At 45.2% G+C, this 20,642-nt stretch overlaps 1 protein-coding gene and 1 long non-coding RNA gene across 2 annotated transcripts in view; one reads left to right on the top strand and one right to left on the bottom strand.

The window, feature by feature from the left end:
• The window catches only part of ZNF469 (zinc finger protein 469), a 194,135-nt gene that overhangs the window by 19,956 nt on the left and 153,537 nt on the right, over positions 1-20,642 (top strand). The window lies entirely within an intron of this gene.
• Positions 7,470-20,571, bottom strand: LOC122456268. The gene is made up of 3 exons (XR_006275063.1): positions 20,558-20,571; positions 17,907-17,911; positions 7,470-7,561 (listed from the first exon to the last, which is right to left on the bottom strand). It is a non-coding gene; the product is annotated as an uncharacterized LOC122456268 (long non-coding RNA).

Genomic DNA, 20,642 nt, shown 5'->3' on the forward strand with positions numbered 1-20,642 from the left:
TAGTTTGCATGACAGTCCCAGGAGCTATGAAATAATGCTCTTTATTGTATGAATATGTACCACACTGTGTATGATCCTATCCTTTATCTCTGTCCACTGTTCTGCATCTTTGGCAAATATTAGTGAAACTTGTCTCATAGCAGTATTCTTTAGGGAGCACGCCAATAGTTTTAAGTTAAATACTCACCATTAAATTAATATAGCATTATAGTTATTACTTAACTGACCCCAAAGCCAGGAAAATCAGAGTTCGACTGCCTTTGATTGCTTGTGTTGTGGCCAGCTATTACAAAAGGCCTAGAATAGCGTGTATGATTATCTATCGTTATGCCCTGCAATACCTAGCCCTAAAGGAATGCATTGAGAATGTAGCTTTTTCTCTCACGCTTTATGCACTGTTATTTATTATATGTATTGTGGTAGCAGCAAGAGGCCTCAAAATTGATCGGGGACCCCATTAGTCTAGGGCCTTTACAAACATATTGTAAATGACAGCACAGGCGCTGACTTTTGTTTTTGCCGTTGGGTGCTCTTCTCTGCCCCTCCCCTCCATGTGCGCTGCAGGTGGGATCTCAGGGGTAGGGTTGCCAGGCATCCGGTTTTTGACCAGAATGCCCGGTCGAAAAGGGACCCTGGTGGCTCTGGTCGGCACCGCCGACCGGGCCGTTAAAAGTCCAGTTGGTGGCTCAGCGAGGGCCCAGGGCTAAGGCAGGCTCTCTGCCTGCCCTGGCTCTGCATGGCTGTGGAAGTGGCCGCCAGGTCCCTGTGGCCCGTAGGTGCATGGGCGGCCAAGGTGACTTCGTGCGCTGCCCCCACCCTGAGTGCCGGCTCCGCAGGTCCCGTTGACCGGGAACCGCAACCAATGGTAGATGTGGGAGCGGCTCCTGTGGGCACGAGGGTAGCGCGTAGAGCCTCCCTGGCCACCCATACACCTAGGGTTTGCAGGGACCTGGTGGATGCTTCCTGGGAGCCGCGGTAAGTGCCGCCGGGACCCTGCACCCCGAACCCCCTCCTGCACCCCAACGCTCTGCCCCAGCCCTGAACCCCCTACTACACTGCAAACCCCTCATCCCCAGCACAACTCCAAAGCCCACACCCCCAGCCAGAGCCCTCACCCCCACCCAAACACCCCTGCCTCAGCCCGGAACTCCCTCCTGCACCCCAAACCCCTCATCCCTGGCCTCACCCCAGAGCCCTTACCCCCTCTTGCACTCCGAACTCCTTCACCCCTGCCTGGAACCCCCCCTGCACCTCAAGTCCCTCACCGCCCCAACCCTCTGCCCCAGCCCGGAACCCTCTCCCACACCCCAAACCCCTCATTCCCAGCCCCACCCCAAAGCCCACACCCCCAGCCAGAGCCCTCACTCCCTCCCACACCCTAACCCTCTGCCCCAGCCTGATGAAAGTGAGTTAGGGTGGGAGCAAGCGAGCAATGGGGGGGGAGGAGGGAATGGAGCAAACAGTGGGCGGGGCCTCGGGGGCAGGGACGGGGCAGGGGTGTTTGGTTTTGTACGATTAGAAAATTGGCCACCCTACTGAGGGGGGAAGAGGCTGAGGCCTCGGGGTGAAGTGTACGTATGGCCAAGTGGGGAAGAGGCCAGGCGGGGATGGGACCTCTGAGTGGAGCATGGGTGGGGCTTCAAGGGGAAAAAGCCAGGCGGAGCCTTGGGGCAGAGCAGTGGACAGGGCCTCGGATGGGAGGGACAGAGTGGGGCAGAGTGCAGGCCAAGTGGGGGGTGGATGAGCACCCCCTATATGGTGCCTATGGATGATAGTCCCCAGTTGAAAGAGCAGAGAAAAGTGATAGCATTATCCCCATTCTACAGATGGGGAATTGAGCGACAGAGTGATTAAGTGACTTGACCAAGGTCACCCGGGGATTGTGTACCAGAGCCAGGAATTGAACATAAAAAGAGCTAGCATCTACTGTATCTGTCTCTGTAGGTACTTACCTGGCTCCTTCACAATAGTATATAAGTATTTCTCAGGGCTTGTCTACACATGGAAGTTGTGTCGATTTAAGACAGTTTAATTAAAATTGGTGTGACTTTTGCGTGCACACTACTAAATCCTTTACCTTGTGTTAGTGCAGTTATAGGCACAAGCTAAATTGACATAACCAGTTTTAAACTAACATAAGACAGTCCATGTACAAAAGTTGCAGCAATCTAAGTTAAACCAATTAAGTTAAACCAGAGTAACTCCTGTGTGTAGACAAGCCCTTGAGAAAGGAAAGGGAGTGTCACAGATTTGCACTATTTACTGTGAATGATGGCTCATTTTGGTGCTACAATAGGGTGGCATTAGGGAAAGAACCCCACTTTCCTTTTTTCCCCATTTTGATCCCTGCTGATGGGTCAGAGTTAAGGATGTTGATGTAATATGTAGCGTGTATCTTCAACATGCCAACATTATTAACTTAATGTGAATCTAAGTATAATTGAATGTATATGTAAATTAACTTAACTGGTCACTTGCATTTTCGCTAAGGTTTAGAGATTTTTATTGGTAATGTTCTTGGTATGTATTTTGTGTAATGGTTAAATCCTTTACTGTAGCAACCTTCACTGTAAGTGAACAAAGTCTTTTGTCAAGTATTGTGATACGCTTGAGGATGTATTGCCCTTTTAAGCAACGTCAGTAGAACGTCTATAGCCTTAGAAAATCCTAAGCATCAAATTCTTAATTAAGGTTCCAACACCAGCGTTAACTCTGCCCTTTTATAAGCTGTCTCCCATCTGCCTTCCTTTACCTTTGCCTTTCACTTGGAGCATGGCTCTTACCTTAGTTGTCTTTAATAACTTATTGTTTGAATGGAAGGATTTCCTGCTCCAACATTCTAACGGGAAAAGCCAGTACACCCAAAAGGCTGTGACTGGATTAAAAGGCTGGACCAGAGGTTTAGAGCACTACCTTAGAATTTAGAAGGCCTGGGTTCAAGTCCCTGTTCAACCCCAGACATCCTGCGTGACCTTGGACAAATCTCTGTAAAATGGGGATAACAGCACTGCTCTACCCCAGAGGTGTGTTGTGAAGATAAATCCAGTAGATTAAAGATTGTGCGGCATTCACTGGGCTTGGATAAAGTATTCAGCAACACTTTAGGCTTTTAAGCTGTTCTCACGCGATGTAGAAAAGCCCTGAACTCACTGTTCTTCCTTGTAAATATCAAAGCAGGGAGCGGTTGGTAAAGTTGGTCCAGTTTCCTCTGTCTGCTGAACAGAACTCTTTGGAATATAATGAAACCTCAATGGATGGCTGCACATGCCAGTTTCTTTATCATAGAATATAATTTGCAAACCATAAAGAGGCTGTTTGACTAAATAAATATGGTCCGTCAGATCATGTAGCATAGGTTCAAAAAAAATTCCAAAGCAATGTCGCTCCCAGCAGATTACGGGGATGAGACAGATGGAAACCAGAGAAATGGTGACGTAAGCCAGAGTTTACCAAAGTAGGCCAGGGGATGTCCAAAAGGATGTGATTTACAAGGTAGCACTGGACTTCAGCTATCAAAATAATAGGCCACTAGGGTTCACCCATATGGGTTTATGTGAGTCCAGTATTAGATGCAGAACTGTATAAACCGCATCAGAATGAATATATTGGCTAAAATCTTGACAAATTTTTCAGCCCACGTCCCGCGCGAGTCAGTGGGAGCTGAACTGAGTGAGGAGTGCTTTAAGGACCTCACTCACTTTGGCTCTGCTGCACATTCTCCTCTGACTTAAATCAGCTACGCCTTATTAGACAGCTCTATTACAGACTGCCCCTATAGTATTCTTTCCTGTTAAATAATGACAGTTCTTGGGAGTTTTATACCATTTTGCACCTTCAGAATGCTGTGCAAATGTCAGCAGTAGTAGTCCTCGCCAGCCCTCCTGTGGTGTAGTGTCGCACCCATTTTACAAAAGGGGAAACTGAGCCACAGATGATTGAGCAGGAAGGATGATTCAGCGATTAGGGTGCTAGCCTGGGACATGAGACCCTGGTACAGTTCCCTGCTCTGACACACTTCCCGTGGGACCTTGAGGAAGTCACATAGGCTCTCGGTGCCTCAGTTCCCCATCTGTACATAAGAACGACCATACTGGGTCAGACCAAAGGTCCATCTAGCCCAGTATCCTGTCTTCTGACAGTGGCCAGTGCCAAGTGCCCCAAAGGGAATGAACAGAACAGAGAATCATCAAGTGATCCATCCCCTGTCCCCCATTACCAGCTTCTGGCAAACAGAGGCTAGGGACACCATCCCTGTTCATCATGACTAATAACCATTGATGGACCTATCCTCCATGAACTCATCTAGTTCCTTTTTAAACCCTGTTGTAGTTTTGGTCTTCACAACATCCTCTGGCAAAGAGTTCCATAGATTGACTGTGCGTTGTGTGAAGAAATACTTCCTTTTATTTGTTTTAAACCTGCTGCCTATTTATTTCATTGGGTGACCCTTAGTTCTTGTGTTATGAGAAGGAGTAACACTCCCTTATTTACTTTCTCCACACTAGTCATGATTTTATAGACTTCTGTCATATCCTCCCTTAGTCGTCTCTTTTCCAAGCTGAAAAGTCCCAGTCTGATTAATCTCTCCTCATACAGAAGCTGTTCCAGACCCTTAATCATTTTTGTTGCTCTTTTCTGAACCTTTTCCAATTCCAGTATATCTTTTTTGAGCTGTGGCAACCACATCTGCACGCAGTATTCAAGATGTGGGTGTACCATGGATTTATATAGAGGCAATATGATATTTTCTGTCTTTTTATCTATCCCTTTCTTAATGATTCCCAACATCCTGTTCACTTTTTTGACGGCCGCTGCACATTAAGTGGATGTTTTCAGAGAACTATCCGCAGTGACTCCAAGATCCCTTTCTTGAGTGGTAGCAGCTAATTTAGACCTCATCATTTTATATGTATAGTTGGGATTATGTTTTCCAAAGGGGATTTCCAATTATGTTTACAATGGGGATAATATCAGTGCCCTGTGTTGTAGAGTTTTTGTGAGGATAAATACTGTAAAGATTGTGAGGTGCCAAGATACATATAAGTACCTTAAATAGACAGACTCACTTCAGGTCACACAGTGAGCCAGGGGAACAGCCAGGGTTCTAGTCTGGTGCTCAGAGAGGAAAGGTGGTCTTGTGATTGAGGCACTGCACTAGAACTTAGGAGCTCTGACTTCAACTCATGGCTCTGCCACAGACTTCCATCGTAACCTTGGGCAAGTCACTTAAAATCTCTCTGTGCCTCCGCTCCTCCCCTGCAAAATGGGGATAACACCTCCTTTGTCTTGTCTCTTTAGACTGGAAGCTTTTGGGCTGTTAGTATGTTCATGTCCAGCTCCAAGCACATTCGAGCCCTGGTTTCAATTGGGCCTCTAGGTGCTATTGCAGTGGCTCCCAAACTTTTCACTTTGCACCCTCCCCTTTCCCCTGTGGGTGCCTCCTCCCCTGGAGCCGCAGTTGGGAACTGGGGCCCAGAGCAGGGCTGTGGTTTCTGGAGGTGAGGGAACATGGGCAGGATTAAGGGGGCCAAGGTTGGGGCCAGAGCTGCAGCCGGGCGCCAGGGGCTGAGGCCAGGGTTGCAGCAGGGGGTGGGGCTGGGAGGGAGCTGTGGCTGGAAGCCCAGGCTACGGCTGGGGGCGAGGTCGAAGCAGAGCTCGGGGCAGAGCTGGTTGGTGCTCCCTCCTCGCCCGCTGGTGGGGGCTAGCCTGAGCCCGCCGCACCCCCTGAATGTTTGTCTGCACCCCTAAGGCTGAGCATGCCCCACAGTTTGGGGACCACTGTGCTATTGGAATACACACACTAGGCCTCCCTGCTTCTAAAACCCCACTCATATTGCATGGGAAACTCTGAAGAGCTTCTAATTCATATGTTGTCACATAGTTAACACCCGGCACCATGTGTCCCTCTCACTGTTACCCTTGTCCTCCCTCACCCAGCCCTTCTACTTATCTCCTAGACCAGGGGTCTCCAAACTTTGAGTCGAGGGCCATATTAGATTTTTGAAGGGGCTTTGCGGGTCGAAGCAACTGTGAAAGAAATTAAATATATGCAAAATAGTTAAAAAAAACAACACTACTCTACTCTGCGTCAGTGTTGCATTAAATTCTAAATCAGGTATAAAAGTTAATCAATGCAAGTACTGTGAAATCCCACAAAATATTTGTTAATACATTAAAAATCATTTCACATTATTTTTTTAATTTTATTTCTAAAAACTCACCCATTTGTATCATACAAATACACGTATTCAAAAATAAAGAGATATTGTTTTAGAATTAGTGAGAAGTATGGGACTGATGTTTTTCTGACAAAATTGCATTTAGCTATGTGGTTCAAAGTTAGTGTTCCCTAGCATCAAAATTGATTGTAAATGTTTATCGGACAGGGAGATGCAATTAAGCATCTGGCTTGTATTTTTACTGTAAGGCGGGGCTCTGGACCTCCTCGGCTGCAGCAATGACTCTCCCCTAAGTTGGCTCCCCTTTTGGGGGGACCTTGGCTCCCGGGGGCACTCACCCCTCCGCACAGCTCAGGTGAGCTACCCCACACTCACACACGAGCTGCTGCCGGCAGCCCCTCCCCCTGCCTGCTCGGCTGTTCATGGCTTCTCCCCTGTTGGTTGGAGGGCCGGACAAATGGAAGCCCCGGGCCGGATCCGGCCTGCGGGCCGTAGTTGGGAGACCCCTGTCCTAGACCCAGGTGTTTGGACTTGTTTCCACTGAGTATATAAACTCTTTGGGGCAGGCGGACTGTTTGTATAGTTCCTAGCACAGGGGAGACCCTGATCCTCACTGGACTGACTTGGGTTATTTCAGCAGTATTAATAACAATGTATTCTGTACATCTCTCCTGTGGATGGTATGACTAGGGAACCTTTGTTTTCAAAGAGTGAATCTGCTAGTTCTGCTTTATTCATCCATTTAAAATCATAGGGCCAAATTCAGTCCTGGAGTAACCTAACTGACATCCCGCACCCACCTCTCCCAGTATCTGATGGTCACCCAATGATTTCAGGTGCAACATATGCAACTGGAACTCTTGAAACCCTTAGGGAAAACCGATCCTATTTTCACGCAAATAAGGGTCCTTAAAAAAACAAGAAGAAAGTACAGAAATAACAAAAGTGGATGCTATTGAAAATCCATTGATGGACAGGCAGAAAAATTGAGGCAGGTTGGTCTTTAAATAGAACCATTATTCTAGTCTCATCTAGTCTATCAAGGTTCTTATATCATGCTCATCCTTAAAGTATCTGAGTGCCTTTCAGTCGCGCATTAAGCAACATGACGAACATCTCTCGTGTTTATTTTCTCAGACCCTCCTTGGGGGGAGAAGTATGTGCAGTGGAGTGTTTTTGTTTTGGAATTTTTTAAAAATCTAAGTGCACATGGATAGTGAGGAGGGACAGACTAGGTGACCTCTTGAGGTCCCTTCCAGCCATGCATTACTATGATTCTGTGTTGTTATATGGGTGTCAGAGAAGGTGACATCAAAGAAATGAGCCTTGCACTTGGAGTGGAAGGTGGCGAGGTTTATGATGGTTCTTAGTTTCTGGGGAAACTCATTCCATAGTCTTGTGCCGGCCCCTGAGAACGCACTATGTTCTGCACAGATGAGCTTTTCCTCTTGGGCCAAAGGAATAAAGCGGTCAACCTTGGTCTTCATCGCGGAACATTAGTTGATCCTTTAGATACCCTGGGCCCAGACCACTGAGTACACGGAAGATAAGGACCAAGACCTTGAACTTGATTTGATGTCTGTGTAAGGAGCAGCAGACAGGTCTGATGTGTTTGCATGAGCCAGTGTGCTGAGGAGACGCACTGCAGCGTTCGGTACCAGTTGGAATTTCCTAAAGGCTGAAGGCTTCATGCTAAAGTATATGGCATTGCTGGAGTCCGGTCAAAAGGTGACAAAGTTGTGAGACCGTACATAGAGTATAGCCTGGGCTATATACGGCACTTGAGTTCATGCTGAGTGGTATGAATCATGCAGGGAATGTGGTTATAAACATAGTTTAGGGCTATTGAATTCTAAATTGGTAGCTCAGCTTTGTGCAAGTCCTTCCAATGCATCAAGTAACTGAGATCTATTTGAGTCAATCGGGTGTCATGATTTATCCACAAGCCCTAACTAACCCTAATACGTTCAGTGTGCCTTACATGAAGACTGGAACATAGATTATTTATTTTCATCCTCCCTCAAACCAGTACAGATGTTTTTGCATTTTGTTCAAGTTGTATGTAAAAGATATATCTGCCCATTGTTAAAACACAAGAGGACAGCAGTTTCTGAAGTACACTGAGTATCCTGAAACATGGAAGTGGAACTAATGTACAGCAGAACCTCAGAGTTACGAATGCCTCGGGAATGGAGGTTGCTCGTAATTCTGAACAAACTGATTGTTCTTTCAAAAGTTTACAACTGAACATTGACTTAATAGAGCTTTAAAACCTTGCTATGCAGAAGAAAAATGCCGCTTTTAACAAGCACAGAAACAACTGTCTTACCTTGTCAAATCTTTTTTGTTTAAACTTTCCTGTTAGTTTTTAGTAATTTACGTTTAACACAGTACTGTACTGCATATACTTTTATTTCTTGTCTCTGCAGCTGCCTGATTGCGTACTTCTGCATATTTGGTTCCAAATGAGGTGCATGGTTGACTGGTCAGTCCATAACTCTGGTGTTTGTAACTCTGAGGATCTACTGTACTGTATCTAGTCCTTTCCCCAGCAGGGGCAGGGTTGTGACCTACATTCTATATGTGTCTGCAGATATATATTATGTACACACACATATATAATATAGGGCATTATTATATATAGTGTGTGTTTGTGTATTTAATGTGTGCATGAAATATGTATATATGCACGCTGGTGGGTTTGGCCAGTTCAATTTTAAATCACATAAGGGAGGGGTTTTCCCTTGGTTTAATAGCTCTCCCCAGACATTTTCCTTTAAATATCATCAGCTCCCCTTGATGTGCCTGAAGAAAAAGTCTGTCCAGATAAACTCAATCTCAGAATTCCACCACAGAGGCAGGTTAGCATTTCTCACTATGATCCTCTTTTGCAAATTGCCTTGAGGGGTTAATAGATTTTTTTTCCTAACGCACATTCAGATCTATTCAAGTTTAATTTGTAAAATAGGGTAAGAATAGACAAAGATCTGGGACATTTAAAAAAAATCCAATATCTTTATTATCTTCAGACATCACCTGAGCCGACAGTTCTGGACATATGCACAGCCTTGCATTTTACTGGCCCTTTGCAAAGTAATTAGCGTTATTAGTCTTTAAGTGTACTGTAAAAATTCATAATGAAATGTAACCTACTTTTGTTAATATGGAACAGCAAAGAGATTCTGTTACATAACATAGCCTGTTGCTAACCAAGGAGAGAGGGAACTCTCTGAACTGTTGTTTTTCCAGTAGGATGGCTGCTTTCTTATTACATTCATTAAGTAATATGAAAAGCATGTGGAAGTGGAAATACCGTTGGGTCATCATGAAGTGATTAAGTTTGTTAGAAAGTGAAGCACACATGCAGTAATTTCTCATAACCAGTGTTGAAAAGATAATATTCATCCCAGCTTCTCTATATGTCTGTCTGTTGTATGTTCATCAGCCCATTCCGTTGGCTTGCACCTTCAAAGCATATTTGCCTTAATTGTTGGCCTTTTCTCTCTGCCAGATGAGAAGCAATCATGATTTTTTCATCTAATAGGGGAAGATTTTAAGAATTTGATCCAGTGTGTTTTGCGCTTTTACCTGTTTTATCCTTTGCAAATCTTTCCTCTACAATTTTGCTGTTTCAGCAAATCTGTCTGCCACCTAATCAAGCTACAGTATCTATCTAATCTAGATAATGCTTCTTATTTTAAACCACTTCCTCCTTTCTGCTTAATCATCTCTGTTTACTCTTTATATGGGCCTTTTGCTTAACTAGGGCCTATGCCAAGCATTTAAACATGCGCTTAACTTTAAGCATGCAGATAGTTCCATTGGAGGTCAATAGTGCTTCCCATTCAAGTTTAGCGCTGCTGAATCTGCTGCCTTAGATTGTAGAAGCGCCAACATTATGGGCTGCAATGTCATCTGATCCCAGACGCTTACCTGGATGAGAGACTGCAATCACCTTGCTTTGCTGATAAGATCTGATGAGAAATGAGCTGTGGCGAGTTTCAGAGTAGCAGCTGTGTTAGTCTGTATCCGCAAAAAGAAAAGGATTACTTGTGGCATCTTAGAGACTAACAAATTTATTTGAGCATAAGCTTTTGTGAGCTACAACTCACTTCATCGGATGTGGCAATTGACAGTGTATCATTAAAGGGGTCATTAGCACTTGCCTATAACCACAGCTCAATAGCAGCACCACGGAGCAAATTGCCTCAGAACATGGCCGCGTTTTATAAGCTCAGACCCCTGGGACTGACATCAATTTTTTGTGTAGCTAAATGGCTTCTGAATTTGCCAGTGTTTTTTTAAGCATATACATGTGGTGGTGTCCTGCGACCTGGGTAGAACATAGTAAAATGTCACCCCCCAGGATAGCATAACCTGTGACTCCTTTGAAATATAGTCTCACTACAGCCACCACCAGGTGTTCTAAAATCAACAGAAAATTCTTTAAAACAGCATAGGACTTCATCACGGCACAGTAATTGCTCATAATTTCTATAGTCTTGGGGGATCTTCTGTAGCATAGGTTTGAGGCTTCGACATAGCCAAGGCCAGCACAACTTAACCGGAACAAATATCACCTAATTATCTTTGGCCCTTGCAAGCCTTAGTTATTGGTGTACTAATGAGATGTTTCTATGTAGCTAATTTAAGAGGGAGTCAATTTGTGCCAAGGGGGCAACTATAGGGAATTGCCTGCTGCATTAAGACCTATAATACATTATTCAGTTAAACTGGATCAGCTATTAAATGCTTCTGCGCTGACAGAAAATTAAACCTCATACATGTATTCAAACCTACAGTCTCCTCCAACTTCTCTCCTGACCCCACCAGATCAAGGTTTATTCCATTTAATCATCCGCCATATGATGGCAGATTTTAAATTACACATGCCATACACAGTGGCTGAACCAGGTTTTGCAGCCGGGGCAGCTATGGGTCATTAGTTGTGCCACCTTCAATTATACCAATCGACTTGCTAATTTCACACATTATCATGCCTGGGTAGTATGACCACCAAACTAACGTGATATTGCAAAGTTCAGTGGCAGATGTAGCCTGTCTACTCAGTGGGTGTGCTCCTCTTCCTTCTTGTCTGCCAAGAGGGCACCGACTACCTGCAGCAACACCCTTTGCCCTGGCACTGCACCCCTAATCCTGGCCCACTGTGAAGTGGGGGGAGGGATTGGAGAGTAAGCCTGCCCCATGTTTACCTAGCCAGGTGGCTCCTGTCACATGGGCTGGTCCAGCTCCTGTCGCATGGGCTGGTCCAGCTCCCCTCTCCAGGCATTGCAATCTGGCACACAGTGCTGTTAGGCTGTCAGAACGGTGGGGCAGCTGGGCCAAATGTGGTGAGTGGCGTTGTTGCATCGCACGACTTTGTGCGCCCTGTCGCAATGCTTGGAGCCAGGAGCCAGGCCGAGCTCTCCAGCACAGGTGCTGCCATTGCCAACTGAGTGTGAGATGGGCTCACTCTCCAGCTCCCTCACACCCCAGGCCCTCCCTGCCACACTGGGCTGGGATCGGGGTGTGGTGTGGAGGTGGAGGGGGCTGCTGTGGGTGGACAGCACCACCCAGTTGCAATGCTGGAGCGTATGAAAGCTTGTGTCATACACCTCCTTTTGTCAATTGCATAATATACTTGAAAAGGCAGCAGACACACCTCCCTCATCCCTTTTAACTCTGCCACTGCCATATAGCCAGACCCCAACCACTGCAGCAGAGTACGGGGATTGTCACCTTGCACTGCTAAGTGACTCTTATCCGTTGATGCTCCTCTCAGGTGGACAGAAGATTTGAGGACCGCATTTTTGAAGCCCAGGGCAACACATGAATCCCTGAAACGACACGCCCAGCGGTTGTGCGATGCCTGCATGTCATGTAATTGTAGATGCAAGCACCCACTTGTGCATGCTCTTGCCTGATTAGAAACCAAAAAATTATGGAGAATAATGTGGGTTTTGAAGGAGCGACTGAGGCACAGGTACATTCATAAGAGGCACCGTTGGCAATGGGGCACTTGTGAATATTTTGCCTCGAGCATTAGGCTGTAGTTTTTTGTTTTTAAATGAGCCCCAGCATCTGTTTTGTAGAGAAGATCAGATGCTACTTATGTTTCATAGCTGCTGTTCAACCGAATTGCTGCTTCTTTCCCCACTTTCCCATCACTGTCAATAATGTGTTTTCCCCGGTCTCTTGCAGAACTCTTTGAAAATCTCTGACTGTCCCCACCTGCTCCATAGGAAATCCTTGCCCTTTTCCACCCTGTCTCACACACAATGCTCCCCCACGTGATTCCATTCTAGGTTACACTATGGCTATTCTATAGATTTTAACCCCGTTAAAACCACAGATGAGCAGCTACTTGCACACCCATTCCCATTGTAGTCAGTCGGCCTGCTCAAATGAGTAACAGTTCACCCATGGGGTAAGGGATTCACAATGTCCTCTCCCACCCCATAATGAACAGCAAGAGCAACATAAATCTTCTGCTGATGAAACCAGTCCAAACTCAGGCCAGATTTGTGCAGAGTTTTGAATTGGTGTGAACAAGGGCTGAGTTCTGAATGAGCCAGGGCTTATTCACTGCCTTGGGTGCTCACCAGCACTTTTCTTCCTGGTTTAGACTAGAGATGGGCCTGAGCAGAAAGATAGATCCGGATCCAGACTGTGAATGCCCCACAAACACGTGGCTGTTTAGATGAGCCCTCTATAGAAACAGGAACCAATTGTAAAATTCAGGCCGAGTTTGTGACTCTGTAACCTTTCTAGGAAGAGTCTGGGATCTGATTTGGGCCCACTAGCAAAACGTTGTATCTTTCCCTAAGTCTCATGATTTATTTATTGGTTTTGGTGAATGTGGGATGGCTATTGAAACCCAAACCTCAGGGCACAGCTCCAGGAGTGCAAACCCCTGCAAACCAAAACTGAACTAAAGGTTGGCAGGAACCCCAGGTGACATGGCTGAATTGTTCCCAGGTCTGACTCTGACCTTCTCCACTCAGTCTGTGAAATTCCTCCTTCCAGCTTACATCTTCCATTATTCATAAGCTGCTCATGCATTTTCCACTGATTTACGGCCCCAATTCAGGAAAACACGTAAGCACTTGGCGTCAGGGAGACTTAAGCACTCAACGTGCTTAAATTAGGCACGTGCTTAGGAGCTTTCCTGAATAAGGATGAATTTGAACACACACTTAACTTAAAGCACATTTGTAAATCTCATTGGCTTCAAGCGTCTGTGCTTTCCTGAATCAGGGCCTACATTCATAGGTGCCGACTTCTGCTCACACCAGTGTGTGCTCGACCTGACTCCACCCCTGCCCCGCCCCAATTCCAACCCTTTCCCCAAAGTCCCCACCCCCTCCCTGCCCCTATTCCGACTCCTTCCCCAAATCCTTGCCCTGGCCCTGCCTCTTCCCTGCCTCCTCCCCTGAGCGCGCTGCATTCCTGCTTCTCCCCGCTCCCTCCCGGAGCTTGCTACGCCGCCAAACAGCTGCAAGCACTGGGAGTAGGCAGAGGAGCGGGGACGCGGCGTGCTCGGGGGAGGAGGTGGAGGCAGAGGTGAGGTGGGGCAGGAGGGGAGCTTGGCTGCCGGTGGGTGCAGAGCACCCACTAATTTTTCCCTGTGGATGCTCCAGCCCCGGAGCACCCACAGAGTTGGCGCCTATGCCTACATTAGGAAGCTGGAAGACTGATGAAGCTCTTTGTCCTTTTTCTCACCTCTAACCCAGGGTAACTGGCTCTGTCCCATTGGTCACTTTTGTTCCCGGCCCGTCTGGTTCCAGGGAACAACGTATAGATTCTTTGCTTTATTTTTTTTTCCCCCTGTTGAAGGGAGGAAATAAAACCCAACTCAAATGATGAATGTATAATGTGACCCAGAGCATTACCATATAGACTATTTACTTCCAAAGAGTCACCCTTTACCATGGTAACTAGCAGCATAAGGCACATGTTGTATAAAGGAAAATGTCCTGCTAAAGTAATTCGTGCAGACTACAAGGTCCAGTTACAGTACCTTGTTGTACGGCTGCATGCACCAGCACAATGGGAAGCTTTCCAACAAATCCTCTGCACTAGAGTTTTTTTCCATAGGAAACTTCTCTCCAAGGCCCAGAGTTCTCTATGAATTGATGATTGCACAACTGCAGAGGCTGCTGCTCTGGTCCAGGAAAGGGAAAGTATTGCTTAAAGAAGCTGCTCCAATTCCGAATCCTAGTCCTAGCCAGCAACAGCTAAGACCTGGCCTCCAGGTCCATGACCCACTGCGATGGCTGTGCTCCACTTGGAAGATGTTGCTGATGGAGGCCAGGGCGAGTTTCTTGGGAGCTGGGGGAACGCCTTCAGCTTTGGAACTCCTTACTATAGCAGAGGAGATTGAGCCACAGGCCTCACCATCTCCAAAACATGATGCAAAAGCCTTCTACCAATGACGATCCAGTAGCGAGCCTGCATCTAGAGGAGCATAAGGAGAGGGAGTCTGAATGAAGGGAGAAAAGAAACAGCAAAAAGGGTGAACGGGGGAAGGTTGGAGAGTGAAGTCACTTCGGACAGTTTCATCAACCTTTTACTTGCTTGAGCTGACATCTGAATACCACAGGCTGTCTAGAATTTCTATAGATAGCGAAACATGATGGCCCAATCATGCTACACTCTTACTCCAGGTTGTCGGTGACACCACTCATTCCTAGTCACCTTTTTGCAACTTTGTTTAGTACCTGGCTTTCAAAGGGTATATTTACACGGCCGCTGGGCAGTGTAATTTGCAGTGGGGCTGGACATACTCATGCTAGCACTGATCAGTCTAGCTTGCTAAAAATAGCAGTGTGGCCATGGCAGCATGACATGTAGCTAGGTCAAAATAAATATTGTGTGTTTAGTTAAAGAATGTGTCTGACTGTGTGTGTGTGTGTACACTATTTTTTTAATATAGTTGATTGTGTAACTTCTGTTGTATTACGTATCATATCAATTTTTTATAAATGTACCATGCTATAATTGTCTAGTGGCCAGAAATCAACTTGTTTTCTGCTATCATGGACTGATGGACTTCAGCGGTTTTTGCATCATAGAGGGAAAGCCTTCTTAGCTGCATAATTACTAAAATTAGAAAAGAAAAAAAAAGTTTAAAAAACGCAGTAGCTTTTATTGGATCAGCCAATGCAATTACAATGTAGCAATCAGGAGATGAGCCAAAAAGAGAAGAAGTCACCTGGGCCATAAATCTGATGGGCTGTTATACCTTTTGCCAGTCTCATTAAAAATGTCACATTATCTACCTTGACCAACATTTCTTCCAAATATGGTTAGAAGAGAGGGACAAATGAGCACCAGCAAAGCTAGTAGTATCCAGCAGACAGAATTATGCTCCAGCTATAATATATATAATTATGCTCCATCGGAATGCATTTGATGAAGTGAGCTGTAACTCATGAAAGCTTAGGCTCAAATAAATTTGTTAGTCTCTAAGGTGCCACAAGTACTCCTTTTCTTTTTGCGAATACAGACTAACACGGCTGTTACTCTGAAACCTGGCTCCAGCTATAGTTCCTCAGAATCAGTTTTCAGCTCAAAGAAAAGGAGTACTTTTGGCACCTTAGAGACTAACAAATTTATTTGAGCATAAGCTTTCGTGAGCTACAGCTCACTTCATCGGATGCATTCAGTGGAAAATACAATGGGGAGATTTATATACACACACAGAGAACATGAAACAATGGGTTTTATCATACACACTGTAAGGAGAGTGATCACTTAAGATGAGCCATCACCAGCAGGAGGGGGGGAAGGAGGAAAACCTTTCATGGTGATAATCAAGGTGGGCCATTTCCAGCAGTTAACAAGAATGTCTGAGGAACAGTGGGGGGTGGGATGGGGGGGAGAAATAACATGGGGAAATAGTTTTACTTTGTGTAATGACTCATCCACTCCCAGTCTCTATTCAAGCCTCAGTTAATTGTATCCAGTTTGCAAATTAATTCCAATTCAGCAGTCTCTCGCTGGAGTCTCTTTTTGAAGTTTTTTTGTTGAAGGATAGCCACTCTCAGGTCTGTAATCGAGTGACCGGAGAGATTGAAGTGTTCTCCGACTGGTTTTTGAATGTTATAATTCTTGACGTTTGATTTGTGTCCATTTATTCTTTTACGAAGAGACTGTCCAGTTTGACCAATGTACACGGCAGGGGGCATTGCTGGCACATGATGGCATATATCACATTGGTAGATGCGCAGGTGAACGAGCCTCTGATAGTGTGGCTGATGTGATTAGGCCCTATGATGGTGTCCCCTGAATAGATATGTGGACAGAGTTGGCAACAGACTTTGTTGCAAGGATAGGTTCCTGGGTTAGTGGTTCTGTTGTGTGGTGTGTGGTTGCCGGTGAGTATTTGCTTCAGTTTGGGGGGTTGTCTGTAAGCAAGGACTGGCCTGTCTCCCAAGATCTGTGAGAGTGATGGGTCGTCCTTCAGGATAGGTTGTAGATCCTTGATGATGCGTTGGAGAGGTTTTAGTTGGGGGCTGAAGGTGATGGCTAGTGGCGTTCTGTTATTTTCTTTGTTGGGCCTGTCCTGTAGTAGGTGACTTCTGGCTACTCTTCTGGCTCTGTCAATCAGTTTCTTCACTTCAGCAGGTGGGTATTGTAGTTGTAAGAATGCATGATAGAGATCTTGTAGGTGTTTGTCTCTGTCTGAGGAGTTGGAGCAAATGTGGTTATATCATAGAGCTTGGCTGTAGGCAATGGATCGTGTGGTGTGATCTGGATGAAAGCTAGAGGCATGTAAGTAGATTCATCCAGATCACACCACACGATCCATTGTCTACAGCAAAGCTCTAAAATATAACCGTATATAAAATATTAATTTTTAATATTAAATTAGGAGATTTGGGATGAACTGAGCATTTGATCTAGATCCTTGCTGGGGAGGTTTGGAACTGATTCCATATCTGAATGTTGTGATGTGGGCCTATCTCTGGATATTAGTAGATTGAGTGAAATGCTAGTAATAAAATATCAACTTAGGCGAAACTCACCTGGTTTGGGGTTAGTTTCTCATCTAAAATGTAGGTTTTTGTCTCTTCCAAAAGGAAGAATGTCAGCACTTGCTAATGCATTAGATGTATACTGTATCCCACCTGCTGAATCTTCAGCATGACTTCTAGAAAAAAGAATTTGGGTATTGCTTGGAGGTCTCCCGTCCAAGTAATTACTCAACCTCACTTAGCTTGTGAAATCCAACAGTATCCTAGCACAAGACAGTCTGCTTCCTACTCTTCTCTTGCAGTCACATGGAGGGGAACTTTTCAAAGAACAAGAAGGAACTCAAAAATTACTCAAAAAGAAAAGGAGTACTTGTGGCACCTTAGAGACTAACACATTTATTTGAGCATAAGATTTTGGTAGCTCACGAAAGCTTATGCTCAAATAAATGTGTTAGTCTCTAAGGTGCCACAAGTCCTCCTTTTCTTTTTGCGGATACAGACTAATACGGCTGCTACTCTGAAACCTGTCAAAAATTACTGCAATTCTGAGTGTGCTGCTTCTGATCAGTCTATTGAGACCAGATGGCTCAATCCATTAATTGGAATTCCAAGTAGAAGAGTGAATTTGGTTTTAATTGCCCATCTGTTGGGCAAATGGTTGTATATTGGAGCCAGGTTTCTTGGAAGGTCAATCAGCTCTGATACATCAGAATACAATCCCCTGGTGAGTTCTTCTATCTTGTATCACTTCACCTTATATTTTGTTTAGCTTTTTAATTCACATCACAAATTAATAAAAGTTTAGAAAAGGTAAAGAGACTTAGCAGCTGCATCTGTAAGCAAACACCCATTTTCCAGCTCTGATGGCAGCTTCAGTGTCTGAAATGGCTACTTAAAAAATGGCGGGGGGAGAAAATATGGTGCCAAAATTTTAGAGGATGAATAAAGGGCCTTGTGAAGTGTCGTCTCTCTATTGCTTCATTTCCACAAGGAGAGCTCTCGGGGGAGCCCAGATCCATCCTCCTTTTGTGTCAATAATTGCCTTCTTATGTGGTACCACTGTCTCTGCCTCTTTTCTTCCTTTTCTGCTTTTCCTATTTATCCCTCCTATCTGAGATCAGCACTTTCAGTGGTATTTTCGTAACTCCGGCTGCTATTTTCGTAACTCCAGCTGCTATTGTTTGCAAGTCCTTGATGTGAGTAGCAGACTGTCTGTGCCCTGACTGTCTGTGGACAGAGTTCATCTTTTCTGGAACTGCTGCAGTTAGGGTGACCAGACATCCTGATGTTATCAGGATAGTCCTGATATTAGGGGTTTTGTCTTATATACACAACTAGGCACTCCCTCGCCCCCTGCAAAAAAAAAAGTGTCCTGATTTTTTACACTTGCTATCTGGTCACCCTAGCTGCAGTACAGTTACATCAGGGACAAATATGGCCTTGTCTTTCTAAATGGTACAGATATTGACACTGTCTGTGCAGGGGCCTCTTGTCTTAATAATAAACGGCTGGCGCTTCATAGCGTATGCCCTCCCAGGGTCTCAGTGGGCTGTAAAATCATTAATTATTTTAATGGTCATTGTAAAATGGGGAGAATGAGACAGAGAGGGTAAGCATCTTGTCCCAGGCTACATGGAGATTCACTGGCAAAGTCAGGAACAAAGGCCAGGGGTCCATAACTCCCAGCCCCCTGCTGTAGCAACTAGACCACATGCCTTCGGTGAAGTCTTTTGGTAGCAAGAATCTGGCCTGCTTTAGCTCAGTGAATAGTCTAACAATACACCCCTCCAGTCTGGTGTGTTCGGTACATGTAACAGTTTAACAGTTTGTGAGCCTCGATGCTTTCCTTTTGCTACCTGGGAACGTTAGGGGAATGGAAGGAAAAGTGAGATTGGGCTCAGGGTTTCCTCCTCCCCCAATTTGACAGGGTTCTCACACAGCTGCTCTTTGTCAGGATATTAATGGTTATTTTGCTTTCTCCCATCTCCTGGCCTCAGTTCCTGCCACTTTTAATATGTGTCAAATTCCTGGGTGGCTTTTCCAGGCTTTAGGAAATCCGATTGCATATTTCTGTTAGGAAATAAATGTTTGTCTGCTTTCCTGTTTACAAAAATGTGGATGAATTCAGTGTTTCTAGCAAGGCTAATAGTCCTGGCTTGAGTGCCCCCCAGTTTATGTAGAATCACAGTGAATGAGCACAAGTTTGCCTCCAACCAGAACGCCTAACTATTTGACTTTTTCCCACTAGAGTCTATGGACACATATATCATATTTGGGCCTGGGCATTATGCAAATCTCCTATTGCCAAGGTGGGACACACTCAGTTTCCAGTTGGGTGACTCCTCTCCTAGTATATGGCCCTGGCTAGTTATTTTTTGCTGTAATGAGCTGGCACCATTTCAGTTCCATGTGCCACCGGGTGCACTGTATTCCGCCTAGTTCTTTGTTTTTGTGGACAGTCAGTTCTGCAGCAAAAATTAGATTTTTTTTTAAAAGACTCGTTAATAAAACACATGAGACAGCCTTGAGGCCACTCATCTCTGAATCTTAAGCCTAGCAACAACAGTGCTAGTGTTGCTTTTAAACCGTAGTCTGGTGTGATAACTTACAAATCTGGGATCCAGGTTTGGCCATGCAGAGCCTTCCATGTGCTACATCAAATGTCACCTCCACAAAACAAAAAGTTAGCCATTTTTAGAGAAAGAAACAGACACTGCTGCTGTTTTGCGCCACTCCCTCTGTAACAGCTCACCCTAGTAAAACGTGAGTGTGGTCTGCTGGTATATTCTCAGAAGCTCAGACAGTTTACTAACCATTGCTTTCGCGGCTTCTCACTGTGGTCTCGTACCCTCACTTGTGAACTCCATTAAGCGTAACACGTGCCAGCCTGTTTCAGGGCTCCAGTTGCCGCTATCGAAAACTGGATTTCCACTTCAGCTGAGGCGTAGTTAAAAGTGCACACTGAGGTTTCTGTATAGGAAATGGATGATCTTTTACAAGTGACATCCACTCACCTATTTGCCTCTTAATATATCAACCATCTGCCTGGGAACCCTGTGTATGAGTGTGTTAAAGAGGTCAGATGCCAGCAGCACCATCATGCCAGGCTTTGGGTTACTGATATTTTCCCTTTCTTTTTATCCAAAAGAAATGTTTAATACACCAGGTGCATTTTGTATGTGCAACTGTGTTATTTTTCGACAGTGGTTTAAGTAAAGTTTCCAAAGCACTTTGAATACAAAAAGGGCTAAGGGGCAGATCTGTTCTCCATTATGCTGATCTGATTTTCATGGAGTTAATCTAGATTTAGACACTTGTAACTGACACTAGAATCTGGCATAGTATATTATCGTTAGGCTTATTCCATTCATGTTGCTTCCAGAGTGCGCGTGCGCGCACACACACACAGACCATCGACAGTGCCACTCTTAGCACTTCATCCTATCCACCTGTTCTCCCCTCGGAGTCCTGGGTCAGTCCTTTC

Source organism: Dermochelys coriacea, chromosome 12 (assembly GCF_009764565.3).
Source record: "Dermochelys coriacea isolate rDerCor1 chromosome 12, rDerCor1.pri.v4, whole genome shotgun sequence".
Classification (NCBI taxonomy): Eukaryota; Metazoa; Chordata; order Testudines; family Dermochelyidae; genus Dermochelys; species Dermochelys coriacea.